This window comes from Rhinatrema bivittatum, chromosome 9, assembly GCF_901001135.1.
Source record: "Rhinatrema bivittatum chromosome 9, aRhiBiv1.1, whole genome shotgun sequence".
NCBI classification, from domain to species: domain Eukaryota; kingdom Metazoa; phylum Chordata; class Amphibia; order Gymnophiona; family Rhinatrematidae; genus Rhinatrema; species Rhinatrema bivittatum.
In genome coordinates this window covers 2,793,240-2,813,185 of record NC_042623.1, presented here as the reverse complement: position 1 = coordinate 2,813,185, position 19,946 = coordinate 2,793,240, and the positions used below count along the sequence as shown (strand labels likewise).

The 19,946-nt window shown below is 42.5% G+C and overlaps 1 protein-coding gene across 10 annotated transcripts in view; it reads left to right on the top strand.

The window, feature by feature from the left end:
- CACNA2D1 (calcium voltage-gated channel auxiliary subunit alpha2delta 1) overlaps window positions 1-19,946 on the top strand; it is a 1,026,983-nt gene that overhangs the window by 272,643 nt on the left and 734,394 nt on the right. The gene's annotated exons all lie outside the window — the stretch shown is intronic.

The following is a 19,946-nucleotide window of genomic DNA, read 5'->3' as shown; positions in this document are numbered from 1 at the left end:
AATTAATCACTAACCAACCTCTTTCCCTTTTCAACAATTCACCAACTCGAGCGTACAAGGGAATCCTTGTGCGGTGGTAATCTTGTACGGAGGTATTTGATGGGGATAACCGATTTGCAGTTATCCTTTCTTTTACCTCAGTCTATTATTCTTTTTATTAAGGTCAAAAATATTTTTTAGGTGCTCTTTCGTGCTTTTTTCTTAAAATCCCTTCTCCCCTGCTGCTTTTCCGACCCACTGCTAAGCTTTTGTCATACTTATCAAGGACATCGCCATTGTTGATTTCTCATGGGTACGGAGCTGCTCGTCCGACACGGGCCATGTTTCGGCACAGGTGCCTGCTTCAGGGACTGCGGGAGAGTGTGCTGTGTCCTATGTGGGGTTCACAGCATTCTAAAGTCCTTCAATATATAAAAGTATTTAATTGAACATCAAAACTTTGTGTCACATTTATTCATTACTTTCCGATTTTTACCCACCTTGTCTTGAAAAAACGTACTTGTCAAGAGTTTCTGCTGTCTCTCGTGCGACGCCTTCTGTGTTTCCCTGGGCGTCTGCTCTATTCTCACTGCTCTTATAAGCCTGCCTGGAGAATCCACCGCCCTCTCTGGCCAGAACGAGGCTATCTCAGGTGTGTGCTATGAAATGTTTTAATTCTATACAAACTCACATATTCGATACTGAGCTTTTATAGTAATACTACTAAGTCAATCAACTACATAAGTTGATTGACTTAGTAGTATTACTATAAAAGCTCAGTATCGAATATGTGAGTTTGTATAGAATTAAAACATTTCATAGCACACACCTGAGATAGCCTCGTTCTGGCCAGAGAGGGCGTTGGATTCTCCAGGCAGGCTTATAAGAGCAGTGAGAATAGAGCAGACGCCCAGGCAAACACAGAAGGCGTCGCACGAGAGACAGCAGAAACTCTTGACAAGTAAGTTTTTTCAAGACAAGGTGGGTAAAAATCGGAAAGTAATGAATAAATGTGACACAAAGTTTTGATGTTCAATTAAATACTTTTATATATTGAAGGACTTTAGAATGCTGTGAACCCCACATAGGACACAGCACACTCTCCCGCAGTCCCTGAAGCAGGCACCTGTGCCGAAACATGGCCCGTGTCGGACGAGCAGCTCCGTACCCATGAGAAATCAACAATGGCGATGTCCTTGATAAGTATGACAAAAGCTTAGCAGTGGGTCGGAAAAGCAGCAGGGGAGAAGGGATTTTAAGAAAAAAGCACGAAAGAGCACCTAAAAAATATTTTTGACCTTAATAAAAAGAATAATAGACGGAGGTAAAAGAAAGGATAACTGCAAATCGGTTATCCCCATCAAATACCTCCGTACAAGATTACCACCGCACAAGGATTCCCTTGTACGCTCGAGTTGGTGAACTGATGCAATTAATAGCAGTGGCTATTCCCTAAGTAAAATTTATTAATAGTCGTTAATGGACTTCTCCTCCAAGAACTTATCTAAACCTTTTTTGAACCCAGCTACACAATAAAGCTCTGGCAACAAATTCCAGAGCTTTATTGTGCGTTGAGTGAAAAATAATTTTCTCCAATTAGTTTTAAATGTGCTACCTGCTAGCTTCATGGAATGCCCCCTAGTCCTTCAATTATTTGAAAGTGTAAATAACTGATTCACATCTACTCGTTCAAGACTTCTCATGATCTTAAAGATCTCTATCATATCCCCCCTCAGCCGTCTCTTCTCCAAGCTGAACAGCCCTAACCTCTTCAGCCTTTCCTCATAGGGGAGCTGTTCCATCCCCTTTATCATTTTGGTTGCCCTTCTCTGTACCTTCTCCATTGCAACTATATGTTTTTTGAGATGCGGTGACCAGAATTGTACACAGTATTCAAGGTGCGGTCTCACCATGGAGCGATTTAGAGGCATTATGACATTTTCTGTTTTATTCACCATTCCCTTCCTAATAATTCCTAACATTCTGTTTGCTTTTTTGACTGCTGCAGCACACTGAGCCGACGATTTTAAAGTATTATCCACTATGATGCCTAGATCTTTTTCCTGGTTGGTAGCTCCTAATATGGAACCTAACATCGTTTAACTATAGCATGGGTTATTTTTCCCTATGTGCAACACCTTGCACTTGTCCACATTAAATTTCATCTGCCATTTGGATGCCCAATCTTCCAGTCTTGCAAGGTCCTCCTGTAATGTGTAAGGTCCTCCTGCAATGTATCACAGTCTGCTTGTGATTTAACTACTCTGAATAATTTTGTATCATCTGCAAATTTGATAACCGCACTCGTCGTATTCCTTTCCAGATCTTTTATAAATATATTGAAAAACACCGGTCCAAGTACAGATCCCTGAGGCACTCCACTGTTTACCCTTTTCCACTGAGAAAATTGACCATTTAATCCTACTCTCTGTTTCCTGTCTTTTAACCAGTTTGTAATCCACGAAAGGACATCGCCTCCTATCCCATGACTTTTTAGTTTTCTTAGAAGTCTCTCATGAGGGACTTTGTCAAACGCCTTCTGAAAATCCAAATACACTACATCTACCGGTTCACCTTTATCTACATGTTTATTAACCCCTTCAAAAAAAAAAAATGAAGCAGATTTGTTAGGCAAGACTTCCCTTGGGTAAATCCGTGTTGACTGTGTTCCATTAAACCATGTCTTTCCCATTCCTGATGTTACATTTACCCATTATTATTGCACTGCCAAATTGGATAGCTTCCCTGATTTCTATTAGCAAGGGCTCATGCTCTCCCGATGTTCAGACCTCGAGCCTGCTTGCAACACATACCCCATAGGACCATACACTTACCACCGTGGGAAAGATATTTACCTTAAAAGGATAATATAGAAACCTAGAATCATGTTTATGTTCTTTCAGTCATGCACTGAAAATATGAAGAGGGATTCTACAATGGTAAAAGAGACAGAAGTTAAAGATCAGCCTTGCAGATGGTCATCTTCATCTTTCTTAGCCCTCTCTAAATCCTTTATCAATATCTAAACAAACAGACTTTATGTCATTGCTAGAAAGATTACTGGGAACATCATCTCTCGCAATACTTTTGCTTCTGCTCTTTAAAACTTGAAAGTTAACACTAATTCTGTAGTGCAGTGACATTATACTTTTAGATTTAGATAGAATCATCCTTATTTCAGTTTGCATTGACCTGGTAAAGGCAGGAATGTCAGCAATGCCTTCAATTATATTTATAGGAGTTTTGAAAAATCTCCTTCTAAATTTATATTTTGGAAAGGGAGCTTTGAGTTTTAAGGAAAATAGTTATATTTTTTGCCCTTCATAAATAGCAATACCACATTGCTCTGATCTTCCTTATGCATATCTTTGATTATTGTGGTGACTGATTTACATTGCTTGGGCCTGATTTTAAAAAGCAATTACAGGTGTAAAACTGAGTTTTACTCAAGTAAGTGGGCCTTTGAAAATTGCTACAATATATGCAATTGAATTGTCCTTAGGATTTACTTGCATAAGTGCACTTGAGTAAATGGCTTTTGAAAACTCCTTAGAAAACTCTCCTGTATGTGAGTTTTATTATAAAACGATGCAAATATATTTTATCAGTCTTGTGCTTGGGATCGGTATGTGTAGTCTGCCTTGTAGTATTGTTGAGGTTTAGTGGAAGAAAGAATCTTAACGTTATACGGTTATTATGGTCCTCACTTTCATTTATCACAATAGAATTGAATTGAATCTGAAATACACCATTGTAGCTTCAAAATAGTATGAAACCACTTCTAGTCTCATTGGAAATTATGGTAAATAAAATCTCTTGTTCTTTTTCAGGGTTGCCAACTCCAGTCCTGGAGAACCACAAGCAGGCCAGATTTTCAGGATATCCACAGTGAATATGCATGAGATAGATTTGCATGTACTGCCTCCATTTATGCAAACCTATCTCATGCATATTCATGTGGATATTCTGAAAGCCTGGCCTGTTGGTGGCTCTTGAGGACCAGAATTAGCCACCCCTATTAAATTGTCAAATTTTAAAAAGGCAAGTATGGTCTTCATTAGTATGGGATTTGCATGTAATACTATAGAGCATGGTATGGACCATGATTGCCCCTTCTTGATGATGGTCTAGAAAGCTCCTGCTTAATATTGTGGATAATTTTTGTGTATTACAACCGGTACAGGATCCACTTCATAGTCTGATATAGTTTCATGCATTTGTGCAGAAAGCCAAATTTGCTTGGATCCCTCAATTGTTCTCTACCAGTAAAGTCACTTTCTGATATTTTCAATGGATCATTTCCTCTGTTGTGTTTTCTGTTCTATAAACAACCAGTGATTAAGCCACACATTACAAACATAAAATATTACAAACTTAATGAACCATTCACAGCTCTCATTTAATAAATAAAGATATTTAGCTGCTAAATGACCAATTTTCAAACCAAGCACAGCTGTTGTGTAATTGGATTGCACTCCCTGTGTCCAAAATATATTCAGACCTTACAGATCAGGTGCCATAGTCTGCTCTGTAGTTATTAGGAAGAGCATGGAAACATTCATGGCCGCAGCATTTCCAGGAAATATTTTGTAAGAATAAAGGGGGCAATTTTCCAAGTGATTCTCTGTGGATCAACCAGTGCTGTCATAGAGAGAAATGCACCTGGTCCTCTGTGGGCAGAGCTAGGGGTGGAGGCAGGATAGGCAGGGCTTTGATTCAGAAGTCCTCTGTCTAGTTTCTGGGGCCTTGCCCTGCTCTCCTTTGCACCAGTCTGCTGCAGGTTTCCAAGGGGGAGTTTTCCTAGGAAAATCTGCTTGCAGGCTTCTGGATACAAAGGGTTACCTTGTGCAGAATGCAGGGGCTGATGGTGTCCACGGAGCCGTTTTCTTTCAGCCTTCCCTTTCTCACACCAGAACAGTCCACGTGCCCCAGCCAGGGTGCTGGGGTTATTTCTGGCAGGGTGGAGGCTTCAACCTCCAGGGCCCTAGGCTTACAGGGATGAGGACTAACACACTGTCTCTCGCTCTCTCTGCTGTTTCTCTCCCAAATGACCTCAGGATTTGCTTTGGGGGACCTCCAATTCTCATAAAAAGCACTGGACACTGTTAGGAAATCCAAAATAAATTTACTGCAACCAAAAATACTTCCAAGTCCAATTAGCAACACCAATTCTGCATTTAATCTTCTCACAAAATTCAAAAGTATTTTTTTTTCTCAGTGCTATCATCTGAGTTTGTGGCTCTTAGTAGGCGGCAAGCAGTAGGAACAACCCAGCAGCCTTTAGCGGTGGAGACTGCAATCTCCTGCCTTTCCCTGCTGTTAGAAGTCCCCAAAAATGGTAAAAATCTCAATATATCTTCTCTCTCTCAGCAGGCAGGAACGGGTGGCAAAAGCTCTTCTGAAACAGCAGGAACAGAACTTCTCAAAACTCACAAACTAATTCTCTTTTATGTGGTGAAAGAAATCTTCATCTGATGAACTGGCTCTGTCCTCAGAAGCTCAGGCTTTAATAACCTGGTTAATCTATAAGGAGCCCCCCCGACTCCTCGCATGCCTGATTCTCTTTATTTTCACAGCAAGTAACACAGTAACATCAGCATTTGTTAAAACACCCAGATACAGTAACTCCTAATACAGTATTTAAGCAAACGCCAATGTAAACAGATGATGTTTTAGTCCATAAAACAAGTCCAATCACGGGGAAAGCACAAAGTCTTTCCTCTTTCGCTGAAGGAACTAAAAGCATTCTTGAGAGTGATCATGCAAAGAGCCCCCAGGATCATAAGGAGGAAGAATTTCTTTCAAATATTGTGGCTTATCTTCATGCATTACTTTAAAAATAATTCTAGAGAGAACCGGTAAGCAATGCAGCTACTTTATAATCGGTGAAATGTGATCAAATCAAGAAACTGAAGTAATTAACTGGGCAGTAACGTTTAGAATTGATTGTAAAACCTGTAAATGAGAATTAGGTAACGCCGCATGGAGCGAGCTGCAATAATCTAGGGTAGCGATGATGTTTCACTAGGCAGGACTCTGTTCTACAAAATAAATCAAAATAGTTTTCTATTAAAAGTGAAAAAAAAGAAGACAGTTTTTCCTTTTATGGAGTGAGCTTTGAAGTAGGCTACATGGTACAAAATATCCCCTCTGGAGTAAAGGATGGAGCAAATATGACCTCCACAATTAAGAGAAGACTGTGTCGGGGCAGAAAATGAATAACGGCCCAGTCCCAATGGCAGCCCTATTAATAAGAAAAGTACCCCAAAATAATAAAACTAGAAAATGCCACCCATAGTCAAAGAGCCTTCACAAGGGAAGGAGCAAGGCCCTATGCTATGTCCCTTGCTCTGCCATTGGGCTGCCTCAGTTTGAAGGGCACGGTCCCCGAGTGATGACATCACGGTCAGGGCGGGCTCAGCCGGTTCCTCCTCAGAACGAAGCACGGTGACACAAGCAGGTCACTGCAAGGTCCCCGAGTGATGACATCACGGTCAGGGCGGGCTCAGCCGGCTCCTCCTCAGAACGAAGCACGGTGACACAAGCAGGTCACTGCAAGGTCCCCGAGTGATGACATCACGGTCAGGGCGGGCTCAGCCGGCTCCTCCTCAGAACGAAGCACGGTGACACAAGCAGGTCACTGCTGCCCCTCCTTACAGCACTTCATCCTGACCTTCCTCAGGCAGGGCTGATAATTCTCCAGGGCAGGACCATGATCCACAAAGAAACATCTTTCCCCAAATCCTCCCTCCCAAACCTGGCCAGGAATGAGTCTCTTTCTCCGGATCAGGCTATGAGGCAACGCTTTCTTGCTGCTTCTGGTGCACTGCCTGCTTGTAAGCATCTCAGGGATGGTCTGCAGTCTCTTACCTCCTACCTAATCCTTGCCGAGGGAGCTAGCAGGGACCTAGAAGGTTCCTACAAACCTATTCGCTGGTCTGCATCCACCATGGGTTTTCTCCTTCTGCTTTTTTATTTCTATACAGAGGAATTGTTGCTGGAGTTCCTTTCTTCCCCTGGTACTTAAATGTGGGTGCAAATCAATAAGCAGAAGTGCAAAGAATAAATATAGCATGGAGAAGTGAAGGCCAGACTGAAAGAAGACGACGTTAAACATCAGGTTATAGCTATATTAAAAGGCTTTGCTCATATAAAAGTGCAAAAGAGGAAATATATCTAAACAGTGGAGATTACTGGGCACTACTGTTTTGTAATTTACAGTGGGCTACATATGCCTTGTATATAGGCTCCTCAGTCATAGATTGCTGTGACGGAGTCAATATGTCAGTCCGGGGAGGAAGGTTGAAACCCCAGGAACTAAAAACCCCAGGGAAGAAATTTATGAGGGAAGGAAAACCCAGAGACAGAGGACTAGGGAGTCCCATTGGTTCCTTCCCCCCAGTAATAAAGAGACAAGAGACACAGGTGTGGGAGGAAAAGGGTGGAGCCTGGAGAACCAATCCCTGGCCACGAGGGGAGGAGCCTCACCCAGAGCAGCTTCAGTCTCCTTCGGGGGACTGAAGAGGGTGGAGCCTGGAGAACCAATCCCTGGCCACTAGGGGAGGAGCCTCACCCAGAGCAGCTTCAGTCTCCTTCGGTGGACTGAAGAGGGTGGAGCCTGGAGAACCAATCCCTGGCCACGAGGGGAGGAGCCTCACCCAGAGCAGCTTCAGTCTCCTTCGGTGGACTGAAGAGGGTGGAGCCTGGAGAACCAATCCCTGGCCACGAGGGGAGGAGCCTCACCCAGAGCAGCTTCAGTCTCCTTCGGGGGACTGAAGAGGGTGGAGCCTGGAGAACCAATCCCTGGCCACTAGGGGAGGAGCCTCACCCAGAGCAGCTTCAGTCTCCTTCGGTGGACTGAAGAGGGTGGAGCCTGGAGAACCAATCCCTGGCCACGAGGGGAGGAGCCTCACCCAGAGCAGCTTCAGTCTCCTTCGGTGGACTGAAGAGGGTGGAGCCTGGAGAACCAATCCCTGGCCACTAGGGGAGGAGCCTCACCCAGAGCAGCTTCAGTCTCCTTCAGGGGACTGAAGAGGGTGGATCCTGGACGTGATACTTGACTTTAGAAGGACTCCGTTCCCAGGAAGCTGTGCACGCAGGGGAGACCGAAAGGAGAGGGACTGCCAGGGAATCCAGAGACTGACATTGGTTTGGAATTGTTTTTGCTATTGAACTATTTCCAAGACTGCCAAGTGGGTGGCGGTATCTCTAGGGAAAGTTGTAGAGGCCCAGAGATACGAGGGAGCTGGCAGAGAGGCCAGCAGATCTGGCTTGTTTTGGGACATTCTTTTTGTTTTGCCGGGACTTATGGCATACAAAGAAGAGGACTGTGATATAAAGGCTCAGATTCAGGCTGGAGCTGGTGGCTCACCAGGAGACCTTCAGTTCCCCAGCCAGCCAGAGACTGATGGTTCAAACCCCACTAGGGGAACCTCCTGGCCCTGGAGGAGGGGTTTACAGTTGACTTCAGTTGGAGTTTTGTAGGTGCACGGGAGTGTGCCTATCAAGTACTGGATCCGGAGTTCATGCGACGGTGACAATTGGCCTTTTTCTAGTATCAGATAGGGCAGAATTAGGTAAGCGATATTCCATTGGAAGAGGATTAAAGTTGGTTGCATTGCAATTTTGTTGTGGAAATTGGATCATTTGAGCTTTTCTTGTGAGTCAGTTTGAGAGGCTCTTTCTACGTTTTCTTTTTGTATACAGGAGTTTGCTTTTCCTCCCTAATTTCAATGGCTTGCAATGTCTCCATCCACGATTGTTATCAGATAAATCTAATGTGAAACTCCCTGGCATTGGTTTAGGATTGCAATCTTAAGATCATCGTTTCTGTGGCTCATCTCTATCTGACCCGCTCACTTATTTCTGGAAAGCAGCAATGCACCTTCCAGATCCAGAGAGAAAGGTCTTACCTCCATATTTTCCTTACAGTCTAGGTCACAGTTGCCCTTCTTTTATCCTAAAACTTGTTTCTGTTTATTTTTGAGACCTCCAAACTCACAATGAGGTGTCCCAAAACTGTACAGAGGAAGTACTTCAAAATAATCATGTGCGATCCCGTCACAGTATTCAGTCATAGTTAGGGAATAAATATGTCATCATGCTAGGCACTACCGGCTTGATCCCTTCCTTGTCCTTCTAATAATCATATGGCATCAGCGGGTAACATCATAACACATTTGTAAAACATTTCAGCTCCCGGAAATCTTTCCATGAGCTGAGTAAGCATAGGCATATAAAGATAAGTGTTGGGATATTACCCGCTGATGCCATATGATTACTAGAAAGGCAAAGAAGGGATCATGCCGGTAGTGCCCAGCATGATGGCATATTTATTCACTAACTATAATTCTATACTGAGAAGTGATCATATATTATTATTATTGCTGAGATCTTCCATCTATTCATCAACTTCTCCATTCATTCGGCTCTTAACATGTCTCCTCTGCTAATTTATGGCAGATCTTTCTCTACTGCTGCACCATCTATGCACTTGCCATGGTCTCTACAGCTCTCTAAATCTTTCTCTTTTTGCAAAAAATCTGATCTCCAGAATGTTTTCTTCCTTATGACTTCAGAGTCCTGGTAGCCGCATTGGTCTTGGAGAAACATGTAATCCTTCTGGGTTGTGATATGTTGTAGTCAGGTCTGGGTTTTTGTCATATGGCGGCACCCTGGGTGGAAAGTGACCCTCAACCGATGGCACCCCCTCCCCTCCCCACCAAGGGGATATGGGATCCACCCCGACCACTGGACCTCTCTTATGCCGCAGCTGTGCCACCACGGGATGGGTGATGCCAGCGCTGCCCAGGGCACCCCCCATCCATCCAGTCCCCCACCCCAAAATCCAGCCCTGGTTGCAGTATGTGGGATTCTGAGACTGCTTAAGTTTCTTCAGATATGATTGCAAGACTGGAGGCAATAAAATTGCATAGAACTGTGGATTTTAGCCTCATCTGATTTGCATCAATGTCTTTTAAAAGATCTTATACGTATGGTGCACATGACAACTCAATACTTTCAGTTACATTTGTTTGAAAGTAAAAGTGTAATAAGAACATAAGAAGTGCCAGATCAAAGGTCATCAAGCCCAGCATCCCAGTCTGGGTCATCTGGGAGAAATGTTTCAGATTTATATCCTAAGCCCACGTAGTCCATCGGTGGAAGCTATAACGATACCTAACAAAACAAACTTCCACCCTCTATCTTTTCTTATTTTTTATTATTATTTTCTGCAACTTGACACTGATGTAACTCCTTTTGCCAAAATTGTGCACTTAAACTATCTCAAGATATTTATAGGACCTTCATATAATGGGCTTTTGCATTGTAAATAATACCCATACCCTTTTTTTTCATAATCATCAATCCTGTCTCTTAAAATGTTTTTACATTTTTACCCAAAGCTTATATATGCACTTAAAATTGTTTTATTTAGCTTTTTAAGTTATTGGGTCTCAATCTAAATGCTACTTCCATACGTTAACTTTGTATGTCCCAAGGAAGACTACAGAGTCCGTGTGTCAGAAGTTTATACTTCCCTCTTCAGGGCATCATCTTTCATTCTCCAGTCCTGAACAATGACCACTTCAAATGAATCAAGATGATCCCCTGATGAAGGAAGTGCAACTTCTGAAACACAGACCGTGTCGGGTGTTTTGGGTGTCTTCTTTGGGACATACGAAGCTAGTGCATGGAAGTAACATCTAGATACAGAACCACTAACTTAAAAGCTAGGTAAAAACATTTTAAGTGCATACATAAACTTTGGGTAAAAATTTAAAAACATTTTAAGAGACAGGACTGATAATTATGGAAAATAAGGGTATGGCAATTATTTAATTGCTTAATGAACTTTGCAATATATCAGTTCATTATACGAAGGTCCTATAATTATTTTGAGATATAGTTTAAGTGCACAGTTTTGCCAAAAGAAGTTTCATCAGTGTAAGATTGCAGAAAATAATAAAAAAAATTAAAAAGATAGGGGGTAGAACTTTGTTTTATTGGATATCAGATTTATATCCATCATGGCCTCTCCCTTTGTTTACTAATTGGGGGCCTGTCCGAGAACAGGAAAGAAAGTATTACGTATGTTAATTTTACTGAATTCTGCAGGTCTCCTTGTGATAGTAATACTCTTTCTAATGCATTTTGAATTAGTAATTGTTCCTTAAATTAATAGGTAGCTTTTCCCCAACTAAAACCAAGCTTCCTAACAGTGGATGTTTACGTGCCAGGTCTGGCATTTGTACTTTCGTAATGTAAACACTGTCAGCCACATAGAAAAGACATATTCCAGAAAGCCTGCTTGGAAACTGCATGCATACATTTTATTATAAAACTTGTATGTGCATAGTAGGCATGTGACTGGTACTAGCATATTGTCTTAACCCCTAGCATAATTTCTACTATGGTTTAACACCATGTAAGTGTATGCGCAATGTGCATACCGTTAGCAATGCAGCAAGCAGATGTTTGTGTGTGGAAAGCAGCTGGGTTTGTGAGCTGAAAGGTCCATCTCACCAGTGAGGAGCACACTGAAAACTTTGCACTGAAAGCAGAAAGCTGAAAAGTGCATTTGTTTTATTAATTTTTACCTAAACCTGACTCCAGCATAGAATTGAACTAAGCCATGCGTACACCTGCGTCTGAGGTTGCACTGCTAATATTTGCTCCTGATCTGCTTCCAAGAGGAAAGGGAATAATGTTGTTAGCATTATAGCCCAATTATCATTTGATAAATTGCGACATAAGGGGGAGAAAGGTCTTGTAAAAGCCATAAAGACACAGCTGGAGAGCTGGTGAGAACCCAAACCCTCCTGACTTACAGCCCATCGCTCTGACTACAAACCATTGCCACGAGAGCCTGGGAAAGCAGTGCCGTTACTTTGCATTTCATTTTCTATATCACAAATCCTGTTAAGCAGCAGTTTTAGAAAGTTAAGTGTCAATGTCCCTGGCACGTAACAGCATTGAAGACAGTTATTTTTTTTTAAGTACGATGATATTGATAACTTATACACGTAAATTGCGGGTATTGCAAAGAAAGCGCTCTGTGAGCTATCGCATCATATTGTTCTTTTTCTTATTATGATTATAGTCCTGCTGCATAAAATGCGTAGTAATTGAAACACTGTGAGGCATTTCTTCATGATTTCAACGAAATACACAATAAATCTCCTTAATGCAGACCCCAGCACCCTGCCTGAAAGGAAGCTGCACACCTGTTCTGTTGGACCTGTGCTGAATTTCTCACTGGCGAGCCCAGGTGTGGTATGGGTAGACAGTGTGGAGCCGCTGATGTTTAGACACTTGCAGAGCACCGAGAGCAGGAGGTTTGTACAGAGCCAGGCTTCAGCTGAATCAGATGCCTCTTGTTTGGTATAAGCGCCACTAATTGATGTCTGACTGCTGAAGCTGGTACTGCTGTATCTTTTTATTATAACAACAGCCATCCTATTGATTTCAATCACATCCAGAATAATGAAGTTTTCTCACTTAACTACTTCAGTCCACGCTGAACTATTGATCAAACAAATGTCTGCTGCTTACGCCAGGCGTTAATTTATTCCACATTCTGGCTCTAGATTTGTAAAATGAGACCAAAGCACAATACTACAGTTCTCCGAAAAATGAAACAGTAACATCATAAAATGGTAACTTAGTAAAGGTCAGCAGAAAAGGACCCACGTGGTTCATCCAGCCTGCTAAGCAATCTGTTTTTTTATTCTTATTTGTATTATATTCTTAGGGGCAGATTGTAAAAGCCCTAAGCACGCTGAGTCTTTTTTGCATAGGCCCAGCGACACGCGTGCAAGCCCCGGGACACGCGTATGTCCCGGGGCTTGAAAAAAGGGGCGTGGCCAGAGGCCTCTGGAGGACCTCTAGGCCGGGGGATCACGCGCCGGCCGAGTGCCGGGCGTGCGCAACCTTCGCCTGCCCACAGGAAGGTGCAACTTGCACAACAAAGGTTGGGGGGGAGGTTTAGGGAGAGGAATGTGGGGGGGGTGGGGGGTGGAAGGAAAGTTTCCCTCTGAGGCCGCTCCGATTTTGGCGCAGCCTCGGAGGAAAGAGGGAAAGCCATTGGGGTTCCCCCATGGCTCGGTGCACGAAAGGTGCACAAGTCTGCACCCCCTTCCGCACACTACCCCAGATTTTATAACATGCACGCAGCTGCACACGCATGTTATAAAACCGGGGGTAGATTTGTGCACGATGGGTTGCGCACACAAATCTACGCCCGCGCGTAGATATTAAAATCCGGCCCTTAGGGTAATAGTTGCTCTGTACAGGATATCTCAGTCAACATGGGTTTTCCTTCTCACCGTCATTTAGCCACTAAGATTCCACTGTGCTTATTCCATTGCCTTTTGAACTCCATTACCATCTGGCATACGCACCAGACATTTCATTGATCAATATCAGTGTAGACTGAAGTAGTTAACTGAGAAAACGTCATTATTCTAGATGTGATTGAAATCAATAGGATGACTGTTTTTCCCCCTTAAGTCTTCCCTAACAAATCTGCTTCATTTTTTGAAGGGGTTAATAAACATGAGGATAAAGGTGAACCGGTAGATGTAGTGTATTTGGATTTTCAGAAGGCGTTTGACAAAGTCCCTCATGAGAGGCTTCTAAGAAAACTAAAAAGTCATGGGATAGGAGGCGATGTCCTTTCGTGGATTACAAACTGGTTAAAAGACAGGAAACAGAGAGTAGGATTAAATGGTCAATTTTCTCAGTGGAAAAGAGTAAACAGTGGAGTGCCTCAGGGATCTGTACTTGGACCGGTGCTTTTCAATATATTTATAAATAATCTGGAAAGGAATACGACGAGTGAGGTTATCAAATTTGCAGATGATACAAAATTATTCAGAGTAGTTAAATCACAAGTGGATTGTGATACATTACAGGATGTCCTTGCAAAACTGGAAGATTGGGCATCCAAATGGCAGATGAAATTTAATGTGGACAAGTGCAAGGTGATGCATATAGGGAAAAATAACCCTTGCTGTAGTTACACAATGTTAGGTTCCATATTAGGAGCTACCACCCAGGAAAAAGATCTAGGCATCCTAGTGGATAATACTTTAAAATCGTCGGCTCAGTGTGCTGCAGCAGTCAAAAAAGCAAACAGAATGTTAGAAATTATTAGGAAGGGAATGGTTAATAGAACGGAAAATGTCATAATGCCTCTATATCGCTCCATGGTGAGACCGCACCTTGAATACTGTGTACAATTCAGGTCGCTGCATCTCAAAAAAGATATAGTTGCGATGGAGAAGGTACAGAGAAGAGCAACCAAAATGATAAAGGGGATGGCACAGCTCCCCTATGAGGAAAGGCTGAAGAGGATAGGGCTGTGGGGAGATATGATAGAGGTCTTTGAGATCATAAAAGGTCTTAAATTAGTAGATGTGAATCGGTTATTTACACTTTTGAGTAATAGAAGGACTAGGGGGCATTCCATGAAGTTAACAAGTAGCACATTTAAGACTAATCGGAGAAAATTCTTTTTCACTCAACGCACAATAAAGCTCTGGAATTTGTTGCCAGAGGATGTGGTTAGAGCAGTTAGTGTAGCTGGGTTCAAAAAGGTTTGGATAAGTTCTTGGAGAAGTCCATTAACGGCTATTAATCAGGTTTTACTTAGGGCATAGCCACTGCTATTAATTGCATCAGTAGGATGGGATCTTCTTAGTGTTTGGGTAATTGCCAGGTTCTTGTGGCCTGGATTGGCCACTGTTGGAAACAGGATGCTGGGCTTGATGGACCCTTGGTCTGACCCAGCATGACAGTTTCTTATTTTCTTATCTGTTCAACCACTTCCCCTTTAGGATGGGCCTGTAGGTTCTGCTGGCTGTTAGGACTTCTCTTGTATTTTGCAAGGTGGCTGGGGTCAGGGCTGGATGTGATCAGACAAGGTCAGGGAACAGGCCAAGGTCAGGGCACACAGAGACTAAGCAGAGTCAAGGTCACAGACAGTCTGGGTCAGGCAACAGTATCAGTCCGAGAAAAGATAACTGAGAAGGCAAGGTAGGCAGGGCAGGAGTACGGAGAGACAAGGCAAGAATAGGGTGGAACATACAGGCAGGAATGAGGCAAGAGGCATACAGCAAGGTCAGATAAAAGTGGAACAGAAAAGCTAGGCAAGATAGGACAAGCAGGAACATACGAAGGCAGGAGCAAGGAGAGAGAAGACAGGAACAGGACTGGACGAGACAAGAAGGCCTGAACAAGTGCAAGGCAATGAGTACACAAAACTGCCGGGACACCTAGACACAGTCAGCAAGAAGGGCCACCAGGAGACCCACAGGGAACCAAAGGGTCACTGGGAGACCCACAGGGAACCAAAGGGCCACCAGGAGGCCCACAGGGAACCAAAGGGCCACCGGGAGACCCACAGGGAACCAAAGGGTCACCGGGAGACCCACAGGGAACCAAAGGGCCACCAGGAGACCCACAGGGAACCAAAGGGCCACCAGGAGGCCCACAGGGAACCAAAGGGCCACCAGGAGACCCACAGGGAACCAAAGGGCCACCAGGAGGCCCACAGGGAACCAAAGGGCCACCAGGAGACCCACAGGGAACCAAAGGGCCACTAGGAGGCCCACAGGGAACCAAAGGGCCACCAGGAGACCCTCAGGGAACCAAAGGGCCACCAGGAGACCCACAGGGAACCAAAGGGCCACCGGGAGGCCCACAGGGAACCAAAGGGCCACCAGGAGGCCCACAGGGAACCAAAGGGCCACCAGGAGGCCCACAGGGAGCAAAGGTGCAAGGATACTGAAGGACAAGGAAGAAGACCAGGAGAGCCACAAGTTAAGGCAAGGCAGGACTAGAAGGCTCAAAGGCAATGAGGCAAGGCATGGTATGAAGACCACAAGGGCCACACATAAGCAATGCAAAGTGGGCTAAAGCAAGGAACCGAGTTGACTCAACGAGGCATCAAGTTGTGGGAGAGACAGGGTTAAATAGCAATTAGGATTTGCTGCATCATGGAGGCATCAAGGAGGAGACTAGAGCAGGGGAGTGCATGGCTTAGTGAGGACCTCTGTTGGTGGGGTCTGTCTAGCATCCAGGATCATTGCACCATCTTCTGGGAAGGCATGTATCTACCATGCTTTCTAGGAATAAATATTTCCAGATGTTGGCCTGACTCGACCCCCTTGGATCTTTTTATTATGATCCTTTGTTTTACATATTTTTTTTTTGCTTCAAAAAAGATTTGACTTATGTGAATTATTAATATCTTTCAGGAATTTAAAAGTCTGTATCAAATCACCCGTCTCTCCTCTCCTCCAGTGTATACATATTTAAGTCCTTCAGTCTCATTTCATAACTCTTTTGGTGCAGACCAGACACATAAGGCACTATCATCCTGAGGTCTCTCTCCCAGTCGGTGCACCTTTCACCCCCAATCACATACAGCTTCTTTGGATTTCTGCACCTCAAATGTATTCATTTATTAAATGATTTATAACCCGTGTGTATCCAAGGAACAGTAATCAAACATGCATAAAATAAAACAATGCAGAAACAAAATAAAAGCAATATGCAAAAAAGTACATAAACACTCTCAGAATTAAGCAGACTGTGACATAATTCAAGGAGAAACCAAGTGAACTATCTATCTAATGAGGATCTGGTAGGAAAACCAGGTAGAAAAAAGTTTTAAAAACTTTCTTAAAGTACTGAGTATCAACCAAAAGTCATATAGATACAGGGAGGCTATTCCAGAGGATGGGGCCAGTGATATAAAAGGCCCATTTGCATGTTTCTGAGAGCCAGTGAGGGATGGAAGGAGAGACAAGGGGAGGGAACATCTAGTAAACCACGCAGGACTGTTCTTAATGCCAGACGTTGTTTATAAATTCATAGTATGGCATTTACCCAAAGGGAGGAATTTAGACTCAACAGTCTGTTTTAGTACAGCAACCTTATATTTAATTATCCACTGCACTGTTAACCGGTGTAGGGAGTAGAGAATTGGAGAGAGATGTTCAAGAATGGACTTGGCAGTTAAAACATGGGCTGCAGAATATTTCACTATCTGTAAAGCACACGGTGCGTTTGCTAGGAAACCAAGAAAAGCTGAATTGCAGTTATCCAGATGTCAGAGAATTAGTGCTTGCAATTATGTCCGAAAGTCAGATAAACCCAGAATAGGTCTTATTTGTCTTAAGATATGTAAGTTATTGAAATGCTGATTTTATGAAAGACTTTATGTGGATGCATAGTGAGACTGGAGTCCAGTATAATACTGAGATTACAAGCCTGTACTTTCACTGGGATGCTAAGACCTTCAAAAGTAAATCGAATCACATGGAAGAGCTTTGCTTAATATCATAATCGCAATTTTTGAGAACATTAAGAGATAGCTTGTTAGAGGACAGCCACTGATGGATATAGGATAAACAAAAACAGATAGGAGGAATATTAAATGTGGATGGCCAGGAAGATTTGAAAGTTTTAAGAACTATATTTCATTGGCATAAAGTTTATAAATGTCCAAAGACAATGACAAACCTTTTCCGTCAGAAAAAAAATCAGCAGAACCAGGGGTCACGATTTGAAGCTCCAGGGAGGAAGACTCAGAAACAATGTCAGGAAGTATTTCTTCATGGAGAGAGTGGTGGATGCCTGGAATGCCCTTCTGGAAGAAGTGGTCAAGACCAGATCTGTGAAGGACTTCAAAGGGGTGTGGGATAAACACTGTGGATCCATAAAGTCTAGAGGACGTGAATGAAGAGTGGGTGGCTCGCGGGAATGACGGCTACTGCCTGGAGATAATACCCTTATTCAATAAACATACACACAGTTAATGCGACTCCAACATTGCTATAAGCTTCAACAGCAAGAGGAAACATCGAAAAAGATTTATCAAGTATGTGTATATATAGCCCACAACATCCGCATGTATGTAGGCATAAATCCATGCAATGTTTTGAATGTGTATTTATTTATTTATTTTATTTATTTAAGGCTTTTCTATACCGGCATTCATGATACAATCATATCATGCCGGTTTACAGATAACAGGGGAGTGAAAAACTTTGTTCATTTAACCAGTGCAGAAGAAGCAAAAAGTTACAATATAACAAGGTCGTTGAAACTGGGGAATGAAGGAGAATAAGAATAGATAGGAATAAATATAAACTTTACAGAGGTAGATTATTTACATTGTGCAGTAATGTCTCTTTGTGGTTAGTATTTACATTGTCCCGTTAGGTCTCAATGGGTGGTAGAATCTGTAGGGTTCGCGTGTCGTAGGATCTCTCCTTGGATATTAGACTCGGGAAAGGCTTGTTTAAATAGCCAAGTCTTAAGCCTTTTTCTGAACGTCAGCAGGCAAGGTTCAAGTCTGAGATCAGGTGGTAAGGAGTTCCAAAGAGCAGTATAAGAGCAAGAGTGTATAAGTTTCCTACACACACATGTATATTTTACACATGAAAATAAAGTAGGATGCACTTGCATATATTGGGATTTATGTGTGTAAATCGGTGTATCCACAGCAGGACCAATGTTTTGGAATACACTTCCTAAACAATTACGAATCTGTAATGATTCTAAAATATTTAAAAAGGCTCCTAAAACCTACCTTTTTAAAATGGACTTTAATGAATGACTGACTTATTTTGATTGTACATTTGTTACTTTTATTCTGAAGTTTGTGAACGGTTCTTCTGTAATCCACCCTGAACGCAAGAAAGGCGGAATAGAAATGTTTTTAAAAAATAAACATGCGTGCATCAAGGAAATAAGCAGTTTTACCAGTTAGTCCACCAGTTCACCCAGTCCTTCTCCAGGTCATTGAGACCCTGCAGACCTCCCACGCAGGCAATAATGCACAAACTCATTTAATATCACTGAAGCCAGTTAACAGGTGTAAATTTACACAAGTCTTTTAAAATAGCAACTTATGTGGGTAAATGTGGGCCCAGCCTGGAATACCCTTAGGCTGCCCCTTTTTTTATGTGCATATATTTGTGCACGGAAGAGAAAATGTGTGAATTTTTTACTTTTATAAAATACGGAACAAACAGTTGGAGGCTACTTAGGCGTGAATATGATCATTTTTACATGTGCAATGTTTTGAAAATTCACTGCACAGTCTCATGCTTCTGTCTGGTCAGCAGTAAAGAAGAGCAGTAACTATACAACGACAAGAGAAAATAACACATCACACCTTGCTCAGATTCTCCTTTCTTTCCTTTCTAAATCTGTCTTTCAATGTTCTTTGGTCCTGAAAAATCTTCAGAAGCACATCCTTTCTGAAGTAGAGCAGAAAAATGAGGAAACAAAATGGTGAATGTTCAACGCTGCGCCTTGTTTTTAATTTCAAGTAAAAACAAAAAAGGGGGGGGACTCTTTCTTAATCCATGGAGGTGCCAGCTGAGATAGGCTAGTTTAAAAAAAAGTGCTTCACCCTGATTGGTCCTGCTCCTTCCTTTTCCCTTCCTACCCCAGTTCTGGTCCGTTTAGCTTCTGTGGTTTCATTGGCTTCCCGTGAAAAGAATAAAAATAAATAAATAAATGAAAAGTAAAACTTTTGTCCATTTGTTTAATTTTCCACAAAACAAAACAAAAATGCTCTGATTAATTTCTGATTGCATAAGTTTTTACAGACCTCTGAATGTTACAGAAGAGCAGCAGCAGTGATAGGGAAGACAAATATCAAAACGATTTCCTCAAATAAAAAGCATTTTATCTATATTAATAGAACAGCTGCCTGAAAGATGCCCTGAATGCAGCTGAAAGCCCCTGTGCTATTCTAGAACTTGATTCACTTTGAGAAGAAGCATTCCCAGGAGAGTAAATGTGTGCACGTAAATTGCCTTTTCAAATCTTCATGCATACTTTTTGAGGAAAAATCTAGCAGCAAGTGGTTGCACATAATTTCTCTTTATGGTAAATTTCAGCGTTTAAAGCTGTGCAGAGCCCTTGCTATCCTATGACTAATA